The sequence below is a fragment of the Carassius auratus genome, unplaced genomic scaffold, assembly GCF_003368295.1.
Source record: "Carassius auratus strain Wakin unplaced genomic scaffold, ASM336829v1 scaf_tig00044237, whole genome shotgun sequence".
NCBI lineage: Eukaryota > Metazoa > Chordata > Actinopteri > Cypriniformes > Cyprinidae > Carassius > Carassius auratus.
The window spans coordinates 35,498-47,781 of record NW_020526815.1 but is presented as its reverse complement, the minus strand read 5'-3'; the positions used below and the strand labels follow the sequence as shown (position 1 = coordinate 47,781).

General features: G+C 35.5%; 1 long non-coding RNA gene across 1 annotated transcript; it reads right to left on the bottom strand.

Moving 5' to 3' along the window:
* Positions 1–3,975: 3,975 nt before the first annotated feature.
* LOC113086878 (uncharacterized) lies at positions 3,976–11,646 on the bottom strand. Its single transcript, XR_003285097.1, has 7 exons — positions 11,286–11,646; positions 7,054–7,184; positions 6,838–6,969; positions 6,167–6,277; positions 4,700–4,804; positions 4,199–4,283; positions 3,976–4,020 (listed from the first exon to the last, which is right to left on the bottom strand). It is a non-coding gene; the product is annotated as an uncharacterized LOC113086878 (long non-coding RNA).
* Positions 11,647–12,284: the final 638 nt, after the last annotated feature.

Here is a 12,284-nt window from a genome sequence, read left to right as displayed (position 1 = left end):
TTATTGTAATTGTAGAACTTGAACTGCATATTGGAGTATAAACAACTAATGAACAATGTGTTTTATAATAACATGATGTGCTTCTTCTGTAGCTAACTAAACAGGGTCAGGTTTTCCAAAAGCTTTGTAAGCCTAAGTTCGTAAAAACGATCATACAACTGATCTTAATATTAAAGTTTGTTTCCCAAAAGCATCGTAACTTAAGTAGCACTTGAAAATCATTGTAGATCTACGGGTTCTCTGGAGTAATCGTTAAGTCCTAAGTGCATCATAAGAAGACAGATTTATGCAGTCACCTGCAGGACAATCGGCAGATTACACCTTTAACTTGATTTAAGTGCAATGTGATTATAATATAAGGATTTTATTGTACACTTTATGACTAGTTTTCTTTAATTTTATCAATTTATAAATGAAATAATTAAAAAAGGGCCGAAAAATAGAAATACACATTTAAAGTAAATGACTGAAAAAAAAGAATAAAAGATGTAGAAAATGCTTCAAAGACTGGGGGAAAAAATATGTCAATGACTTGCTGAAGTGCACGAAAACCAGCTGTGTATTGGACCTGGAAACAAAGTCTCTCTCTCGCTCTCTCTCTACTGTATATAAATAATGTAAATAAATGTATGCATTTAGCAAAGGCTTTTATCATGATCCGGTCACTGCACATCTGTCTATTCACCACACAGTCTTCCACACGACACAGTACACCCTGGACTACATTTCCCATAAACCCCTGCCTAGGAACTCATTATTGAACCACACCTGTTTCCTATCAGTTACACTATAAAGGTTGCACTCATCCACACTCACATTGCAAAGTCTTTTTTAGTTCTGTATGGCATTTCCGAGCGTTTTCCTAGTGTTTGTTCCTTCCGTGTTTGACTTTGGATTGTGTATACTGACTTTGATTCTCTACCGCCTACCTGGACCTTTGCCTGGAATTGTTACTGATTTCTGGATATCCCTTGACACTCTTGATGCGGTTTCTGATTTCTGCCTGTCTGATGACTCAAATGAATAAATACTGCAATTGGATCCTAACGTGTCTGACTCCACTCCACAGCTTTCAAAGCGACTTACAGTACATTCAGGCTAACATTTTTTACCCAACATTATATATAAATATATAAAGTGTGTTAATTATTATCTGTTAAGTATTAATCTTTTAGTATACTATTTGGTAGAACAATAAAATCAATTTCTAGACAATCCACTAGATGGTGGTGTTGAGTTTTTCTGGTGAGGTCAGCTTCAGCATGCAGCAAGTTAGTAAAATAAAGATGACGGCATCGCAGAAAGTTATCAGGAAAGCCCCTTCTGCATTTTAATGCAGATGTATGTTGTGTATGATGTATTATTATGTATTTATGTATGATGTATGCTGTGATCCTGTAGCTCAATTGGCAGAGCAATGCATTATCAAGCACAAGGTTGGGGGTTTGATTCCCCGGGAACACATGATATGTAAAAATTGATAGCTTGAGTGCACTGTAAGTCGCTTTGGATAAAAGCGTCTGATAAATGCATGAATTTAAATTTATGTATGGATTTATTTCGGATTGTAAACAAGAAGGGGGTGTAAGTAGGTATGCACTGAATTTTAGGTATCCGCAAATTATCAAAGAGAAAACGGACCAAAAATGTGAGTAAAAAAGCTACATATAATAATAGTAATATTATTAAATAATAAAAGTATGTGTGTCTGTTCACTGCTGTGTGTGTGTGCACTTTGGAGGGGTTAAATGCAGAGCACGAATTCTGAGTATGGGTCATACTTGGCTGTATGTCATGTCACTTACTCACTAAATCAGGGGTGTCCAAGCCTGCTATGTATCAGTGTAGATTAATATAATTTTAAGATAAGAACAAAACATTAACAAAGAACAATAACTTACAGAGCTCTTTTGCAGGTTTTGATGACTGCTGATAATCTAATGAGACACTCGTCTGATTTCTTGAATTTCTGAAGCTCAAACTCCTCCAGCTCCTCCTCTGATGTCAACAACACAAAGACCAAAGCAGACCACTGGGCAGGTGAAAGATCAGCAGATGAGAGACTTCCTTTGCTAAGGTGGGTCTGAATGTCTTTCACCAGAGTTTGGTCGTTCAGTTCATTCAGACAGTAGAACAGATTGATGGATCTCTCTGGAGACAGATTAGATTCTAATTTCTGCTTGATGTACCGAACTATTTCCTCTTTGCTCTGCTTATTTCTATTTTTTTGTTTCAACAGACCCTGTAAGAGTTTCTGATTGGACTGGAGAGACAAACCAAGGAGGAATCGAAGAAAAAGATCCAGGTGCCCATTATCACTCTCTAGTGCCTTGTCCACTGCAGTCTTGAGCAAATCAATCATGGTTTTACTTTTATATTTCCATTTTGTAGACTCATGAACAAATATACTTTTCTTCTTTATGTCTAGAAACAGATGTGCATAAAGGGCTGCAATAAACTCTTGAATGCTCAAGTGAACGAAGCAGTACATGGTACCAAGAGTGATCCCTGTTTCCTCCTTAAAGATCTGGGTACACATGCCTGAGTACACTGATGCCTTATAGACGTCAATACCACAGGCTTCCAGATCTGTGTCATAGAAGATCACATTGTTTCTTTCCAGCTGATCAAATGCCAGTTTCCCCAGTGAAAAGATGGCATCTTTATCCCAGGAAACATCTGGTGTATGTTCTCCATCATACTTTTGTCTGCTCTGCTGGATCTGAAATCTGAGGAAGTGTGTGTACATTTGTGTCAGAGTCTTAGGAGTGTCTTCAGTATTTGACTCCTGCAGTGTTTTGGAGGCATCATCAGCCTGATTGTTTTTCACAACATTATTTCTTTTCTCCTCTAAAATGTTCTGGAGAACAGTGGCTGAAATCCAGCAGAAGACTGGGATGTGGCACATGATAAAGAGACTCTTTGATTGTTTAACATGATCAATGATTTCTTTGGCCTGATTCTCATCCGTCAATCTTTTTCTGAAGTACTCCTCCTTTTGTGCATCATTGAATCCTCGTATCTCTGTCAGCCGGTCGATACAGTCAGGAGGAATCTTACTGGCAGCTGCTGGTCTGCTGGTGATCCAGATGAGAGCAGAAGGAAGCAGATTTCCCCTGATGAGGTTCGTCAGGAGAACATCCAGAGAGGCTGGTGATGAAACATCAGACCACATCTCATTATCCTTAAAGTTTACAGGAAGACGACATTCATCCAATCCATCAAGAATGAACAAGACTTTGAATTGATTTCTTCTTGTGAGGTTCAGTCCTTTCGTCTCTGGGAAAAACTGAGTTATAAGGTCCATCAAACTTAGTTTTTCTTGCCCCTTTAAGTTCATCTCTCTAAATGGAAGAGGAAATATGAAGCTGATATCTTGATTTTCTTTTCCTTCGGCCCAATCTAGAACAAACTTCTGCACAGAGACTGATTTTCCGATGCCAGCAACTCCTTTTGTCAGTACAGTTCTGATCTGCTTGTCTTGTTCAGGTGCTTCAAACAAATGTTTGCACTCAACCTGTATCTCCAGTGATTCATGACGTCTGGAAGCAACTTCAATCTGTCTCACCTCATGTTCAGTATTGACCTGTTCACTACAACCCTGAGTGATATAGAGATCTGTGTAGATGTTCTTCAGAAGTGTAGAGTCACCTTGCTTTGCAATTCCTTCAAACACACATTGATACTTCTTCTTTAGGCTACACTTTAGCTGATGAATGAAGAACAGTTCATCTAAACAGAAACAAAATACAGATATTGTTTAATCTTATTTTCTGTTCTACATTTATAATTGACACTCTGACAGATGATTATGAGTCTCTTACCTTCTAGAGTATCAGCAGCTTCATCTTGCTTCATCTCTCTCAGGAAGTAGAGCGTGAGATCAAGAGCTGCTTCTTTCATACTGCATCTGTTCTCATTAAAGTCCTTCACAAAGTATTGCATGTCCTCTTTTTGTAATATTTTCTTAAACCGGTCCAGTTCATTTTTTAGAAATTTTATTATTTTCTTCTCAAGATCCTACAAACAAAGCAAAACAAAAAACAAAGACAAAAGAAATAAAAAGTTAAACCAAATCCACATCTATTTTTTGTCCAAATTATATTATCAGTAATTAAACAAATGTAAAATAAACAAGAAACATTGCCCAGTAACCAATTTAATTGTTATAAGTATAATCATTAAATATTCTTTTCACCTGGAAGATTCCTTGGAGTTTGTCTGTGAAATTCTTGCGGTTCCTGTTAATCTGGAAGTCTGAGTCTAATGTCTCATTTTGCAGCCTGTTAAAATGGTGAATAAAATTAAATGTGGTTAAGGCAATATATTAGACAAATCTCTTGCTACTGTTTTTTTATCAAACACAAAGAGCAAACATCAGGTGTTAATGCTGCAGCTATAAGTTAATGCATTTAAAGAGAAGGTTCTACTCAAGTACAAATGTAAGTTTTTCTGTCCTATAAGAAAAAACTATTGACACTAATAACAGAAAGTTGGAAAGACATATTCATGTTTCTATGGTGAATTTATGCCTCGCTGCTGCTTGTGTAATTGTATTACTGGAAAGAAGCTCCAGACTGAGTTCATTAAAAAGGAAAGCAGATATTGTTCTTTGATTTATTGTTTTATTTAGTTAAACTATCACAAACCACAGTAAAGATATTAGCTACTGACAAATAAAACAAAACACATCAAACACCTTTCAGTAGCTGATGTTGTTTCTTCACTGAAGTCTGGTGGTTCATGTTTTGACCGGTCACTCTTCACAGACACAGAGCTGGACACATGTGATTCTGATCTTACACTGATGACACAAAGAACAGAGTGGGAACATTTGTAAAACTTTTAATACAATCAATTTCTTAAATTTAAAAACTGCAATATATACACCGTAATGTAAAAAAAAAAAAAAATGAGTATGAGTCCCCTTCCATCAGAGTCGAGTCCAAGCTCTCTTCTGTCACATCAGTATCATCCTCATGTAACACACAAGCTTCATTTCTACCATTGTGCCACATTCAGCTTCATTCTCCTCAGTCTCAGTCGTCTCACTTCTCTCACCTTCCTCATTTATATCTTCTCTAACAATAGACCCCAGCTTTAACACTCACCCATCCTTCATTATTTACAGTTTCAGCATCATTCACTTTCTCAGCAAATACACTTCTGATGCAGCCCTTCCATTATATCAACCAACTAATCAAAATCAAATTCATCTACAGTACACCATACTTCAAGATTAAGATTACACACCAGGGCTGTACAGTGTGACATATGTTGAACATGCTATGAAAAATAATCAGTCTGTGTGATGAATAAATATACCACAGTAACAATGCATGCCTGGGTTTGAGCCGGTTTACAAACCCATTGTCCAGCAAAGTGAACATTTAATGAGGTTTTTGCTACAAATTAATTTCATCACTCGAGTGTAAACATTTTTGGTCAAATTGTGGACCCTTACAAAAAAAAAACACAATGAACTTGGTGTTCTATATAATATTTGTCAAATAAAGAAAAAGGTTTATCTGAAAACATTAGATACAGTTCAGATTCTGTGGGTTCAGATTTTGTAATTCACTGGATATTGCCTCTCAAAACACCATAAAGACACATTACACATTGATTTGAAATTAAAGAATGAAAGAGATATTAAAGTGAAGAAATTGAATTCAAACAGTATCTTTCTGGAGCTGAAAAAAAAACGATCTCTGAGAAAAAAAATCTCTGAGATTTCTTCTGTTTGTTCGGGGATTATCTAAACTTTATATTATATTTATAGGCCTAACCATAAAATGTTGAGGCATTCAATGCTACAGAGCAAAGAGCACTCCTCTATAGTCTTTAAAAATCTATTACTCATTTTAGTTCATTTAACACTTACAGCAAAAGACACTTCAGTTTGCAATCATTATTTACTTTTTCTATTCACTAAATGTACAACCTGAAAAAAAAAAAGTAAAACATTTAAATTCTGGGGTTGTACAGGATTTAAATATTCCTTTATAGCAGACATTTAGAAAAGTTTCAAGCTGTTTTTAACCTGTTACAATCTAAACACATTTAGTTCTACTTTGTTTTGCAAATCATTTGACAACAGTGAGAGAAAACACTGCTTGTTGAAAAGAGTTTTTTTTTCATTCTGTAATAGCAGACTCAGTCTTACCTCTGTTTGTGTGAGAGACTCATCTTTCCTCTCTTCTCTGACATACAGCAGATGAACAGCTCAACACTGAGATCTTTGTGTCACTGAAGACGATCAGATGCTCATCATGACCTGGACATGAAAATCAGATCAAGATCATGAGAGTTCAGAGGAACAAATGATGAAGAAAATAACTAGTGCTGAATCTCTGAGTTATCAAGCAATCAATATACAAATAAAATATGCTGCAAATATACTGCCATGTAATAATCTCTTCAGATCACTCAAAACACACGTCTTTATTTATACAAACACATTACTATCGGATCATTAAAAAGGTTTAAAAGAACCTTTGTTTTTGCTCGTCTCTCTATTCAGAAGAACAGGTTTGATTTGATCTCAGAACACTTTCGGTTTCGCGTCTTAAAATTGAAAAAGGAGGAAATAAAACAACATCTTTAAAATTATTCTGACTGCTAGCCTATTTTTTTAAAGATATTTTTACAGACTTGTTTTAACATTCATCACCTTTAAACGGTTTGTTTTATTAATATCTCTCTGTATCTCAGTCGTTTGTTACTTCAGCGACAGACAGGTGTAAGTTATAACTGAACAAATCCCGCTTCATCCAGCTCTGAAACGCGTTCATCATTCTCCTAAATAAGTGTAATGGTGAAAGTATTCAGACTTACTTGCAGTAGTTCAGACGATCTTGTGCTGCAGGAACAGAATCCAGAAGTCTTTCAAACACTTCCGGTTTGTGATCGCTGTTAAACACCTGTGCGATCTTCACGATTGATGTTTGTCACCTGACACGACTTCATCTTGGAGAAAATCAAAGTCCAGTTAACAACAGATCTCGTGCATCAGCGCCACCAACTGGACAGGAATGTGAAGCACAAACACACCTGCTTTCTCCTTCTTCTTCCTTCTAACAGCAGATCCCAAACTAAAACAGTGCACTAGCGCCACCTGCTGTTTCTTCACATTCTCCCTCTCAATCTGCTCCATTCACCTCCTTCTGATACATTTGACTACTCTGAAGGGTTAATGAATAATGACAGACAAACCATATCAAATAATCCAAGACAAACATATCAGTCTGAAAGGTGATGATTATATGCTATATAACAGAATTATATACAGTCCTGTTTTTATTTGATGAAACGTAATTACATTTCTTTCATTACAGCAATAGTCTTTGAATTCAGATTGAAGGATTTCATTCAGTTATTCTGTAGGTTATGATGAATAATTAAGATATATGAAATGTATGATTCACTGATTTAGTTCAGAACTCCATTAATTATAATGAACTTTCAGTTTCTACATACAAATAGAAAATGTCCAGTTATTTTCATCTTATTATCTGAATTTATCATCTCTGGTTGCTGTGATGTAGATATATGTGCTTTTAGACAGAGACATTGCTGAATCTGATGAAGAGAAACCCCAGGAACACAGAAGAAAGATCTTGTTTGAGACTCAAATCTCAATCATTAGACTGTAAAAAGTGTGAGAGATGAGAGAGATCGACCTTTATCTGTTCTCACATGGACAGATATTCAATGAGTATGGCAGAAATTTAGGCAGTACCTTACCATTATGAAGCAGAGTATTACAATTTGACCCAAACATGATTGTCCCATGACATGACAGCATTGGCTAGAGTAATTAGTTCATTTACATCTTTCCTTACAAATGGGTGCATAGTACTTATTATTATTTTTTATTATAAATATTATTTACTCTTACAGTTACATGATGCATTTCTGGTTTCAAATTGTTGTCATGGTGGTACTTTTCTATAACACTGAATGTGGTAATAAAGAGTTGCTTATGCTTTAAATTTGTTTGTTTTTATTTTATTTTATATATCACATAAATGGAGCAAAAACGGTCAACTTTGACAATATATAAAATATTGAACTAAAATATATATGAACTACTCGTTTTAACACTTTAAAATGTCAAATTTTCAATCATGGTTTCCAGGGAAAACTTCACTCTCTTGGTCGTGTCATGTTGCTTAACTGGGCTGTATGTTATAAATATAAGAACTAAGTTACATTTGTATGTTTCTTCTGTGTGCAGTTGTGTTCATTTGTTTTGATTTCTCCAGGAGATTCTCTCTCAGACAGACTGTGTGAACTTCAACTGTGATCTTGTTGTTACTGATCCGTTATAAATCACAGTTTACACTGAATGTAATAAAATCAGAATCATCATAGTAGGAGTGAACATGATGAAATACACACACACACACACACACACACACACACACACACACACACACACACACACACACACACACACACACACACACACACATATATATATATATATATATATATATATACACACACAAACATTTTTGAGCCTCATCACTGAAGGATGAAGAATAAACACAAGCTGTTTGTTCTTCAGTGTGTTTGGTTCTGCAGGGTTCTAGATCTCTCATGTTCTCTCTGTTCTTCAGTAAACTCTGTCTCTGCAAATTTATCTTCGTCATGATGCTTTGATGCTCGTACTTGTGAGCTAATAAAAAAAGTCTTTTTTATTATTATTCATCTTCTCTTCCATTAATATACAGACACATAAATATATAACAAAAAAACACAATTAAAGATGCCAAATATAAACAATGTAAGAATTAAAAAAGTGAAAGAATAAACATAGAAATATCATTTTACAAATTTGCAAGGTAAAAATAAACCACCACTGAATTGAGTTGAACTGAATGTGTTTTAGTTTTGTGTTTTATATGAAACATGGTTTATCACAGACTAATGAATAAATGCTGTTGTGATAGTTTCATCTTGTAATGTCACAATAACTGATAACCGTGTTGTTTTCTGATCTTGACAGCAATAAAATGATCTTAATGTGTCAATGAACAGATCTGAAGTCATCAGTGTAATGAATGAGGTGAAAACAAGATCTATTATCATGAAATAAAGAGGATTTTAATCAGCTGATAATATTGATGATACACTGTATTGTCTAATTAACCTTCTATGGGTAATTGTCTTCTCATGTCTTTAATGACATTACAATATGTTTTCTGAAATATTTCAGTAACCTTAAGATATAATCCTCCCATTAATCCCACACACATCTATCACAGCGTTTCTACAGATATAAACAAGTTACATTTACCACTTTTTAAGAACCTGCGGCCACCCTGAAGGGGAGAAATTTTTTGTTATTATTATTATCATTATTATTATTATTATATATTAATTTTATTTAGATATGTGTTTAAATTAATTTCTGCAAAGGAGGAGTAATAATTATAATAATAATAATAACAAATGCAAAAGTATGAATACAGCTGTGACCTGATCTTCTGTATGTCCTGCTGGAACTGCTGGATGCTCCTCTTAATGTGAACTATGTCCTTCTGCTGGAGTTTTATCCCCTTTTTTTCTTCATCTGAACCAGTAGCGTAGCCAGAAAAGAGACTCTGGGTGTGCATATGAAAATCTGGGTGTGCCACATTTATTGTCAGATTACTGTGCAAAATTATGGGATAATATTTTGGTTGCACTGCTTCCGTCCAACCATACTCCTAGTGGTAATTTGCAGGTCGTGTCAAAATGTAGTTAATTGTTAAATGCAATAATTTTCTTCCAAATATGATAATTTTGAACTTCTGGTACGAAACTTGGACATTTCCAATCTGGCAACACTGTCTGTTGATGTTGGGCCCGGTGAGGGAGAAACATCCTCATCAGGTGTAACGTTAGGCCTTGTGTCCGGCTGTCCACCAAGCCAAGGTTTTTTGCTAAAAAAAAATCAAGAAAGGAGCTCTGCGACATATTGCTAGCTAGCAATGTGCAATCAAAAATTTTCTGTTTATATCATAGACTGCTGGGGTCACAGTCAGCTGCTGTTTGCTGATTGGTTGGCAGTCCAAATGTCAGCAGATATATTTTAACAAAAATAATTTAAAATGTAAATTACATTTTAACATTTTGAGCATTATTGCACCATATATTGATTCTTATTTCTGTGCCCCTGAGAGTATGATTTAGAATGTTCAGTGACGTCACAGAACTGCCAGATTCAAACAGCTTTCCGGCGTTGGCTGGAGCTGAGCCAGAGACGGACGCGCTCAGGGCTTGTCATATATCACAATTAATGCAGTGTTTTCAACCACATAAGGTTTATTTTAGGTTACATACATTTAAATATACATAATCACTAGTAAAACAATACATTGGTAGTTTGTAAAATACACACTGATGTCTATGGAAGCAGCAAAAACTATCTAATCAAATGTAATTTGCAGACGTGTTTTATTCATATATCAGACACACGTAGCCGAACAATAAAGTTTACTCTATTCTTCGTCCAGTTCAACAGCAACTTACTTTCATGTATTTTGGGGGAAACTGGGGAATTCAAGTGCTGTACGTTAAATCCGGCTGACAGGACTCTGAACTGCAGCGCTCATCTCGTTATAGATCAAGATCATTTATAAAGTTTTTTCAACGAAAAAATCGGAATATCAGATAGTTGACATGGCAAGCAAGTTTGTGTATATATTTTAATAAAAAATGAAAAACTAAAAACGTTTGTGGCTGCGGTGTGTCACGTGACGATCATGACGCGTCGCCATGGAAACAAAGGGTCAGTTAAAATATTTGTAACTTACGCGTGAAAGGGTTGATTTAAAAATATATATATTTTCTAAGTAAACAACCATAGCCCAAGTTTAGTAAACATTTCTTTATTGAGACTATAAAAAATAATTCTGCATCTATTTTTAGGTGTGGGTGCACAGGCACACCCTGGCACACCCGTGGCTACGCCACTGATGCATAAATTTAATAATGTTATTAATAAATATTTTTAGAATGTTTTTAGAGAACGTTATCCGATCTTTTGAGAGAACGTTCTGGGAGCAAAAATAAAACTACCCCCTTAAAACATTGTTAGAACAATCCATGGTAATGTTCTTAGAACATGTTTAGAACAAAACAATTCTAGCTGGGAAGCCCCACAATAATGAGCAAAAGAAAAATAATAGACTTAACAAAAAGTGCATCAATAAATGTGATTTTAAATAAATTATTATTTGTGAATCATTATTATGAAGACCAGCAGCAAAAATAACACTGTAAATCTGACTCACCAGAGACAGTAACAGAGACACTGAATCTGTACATGGTCTCTTTCCTACTTCTGATGGTTACGTCATACACTTCAGAGTCTGTGTTTCTGGTGTTTGTGATGATCAGAGATCCAGTCTGATGATCCAGCTTCAGTCTGTCTCTGAATCTCCATCAAGAACATCACATGTGGAGAATCTTCCAGTGTCTTTATCAATTTCAGCTATACGAGTCTCTGAGTGTCCACATGTCCAGAATACCTCATCATTTGTCTGTAGTTCAGTGTTAGTCTGTAGAGAGACTGAATCTCCCTCCATCACAGACACTGACTTCACTTCATCTGAATCAGAAACACACCTGTAGAACAAACACAAACGGTTTGTCAGGTCTTTTTTTATTATTATTGAAGTAAATATGAACAAATATCCTCCACAAACAGGATCAAATGAAAAATCTGATGGTTTCAAAACTGAACTGCAGTCATACTCAGCCCCCCTAAAAAATTGTGACCAGCTCCATATTGACTACGAATTTGTGTTTGCCTAAGTCCCCTTTACATTTTATGGAGCCCTGCACATGACATAAAAAAAATAAAAAAAATTGTGTGCATGATTTACTTATTCATTCCCTCAATGTACTAAAATGTGAAGACAGTTACTATTTTCTTCCCTCGATTTGCTAATTCATTATTTCAATTTCTAAATCGTGTGCACAATTTGTAAATTGAGGGAATGATCTAATGAATTGTGTTTTGTGTTTGTACAGTAAACAGGTGTGTGTGTGTGTGTGTGTGTGTGTGTGTGTGTGTGTGCAAGGCATGTGATTTCTGCTTATGAGATGTTTGTTTTTCACCTCTGGTGGTGAGAGGGAGGAACACCGGGTCCGGACTCTTGACAGACTTCATTACGGCAAGACCTCAAGACCACAGTCAGATCACTTCAGGGTAGGGCTGTGTGATATGACTGGATATATCGGATGGACCAAATAAAAAGTCTATTATGCTCCATCATTTATTTTGTGGT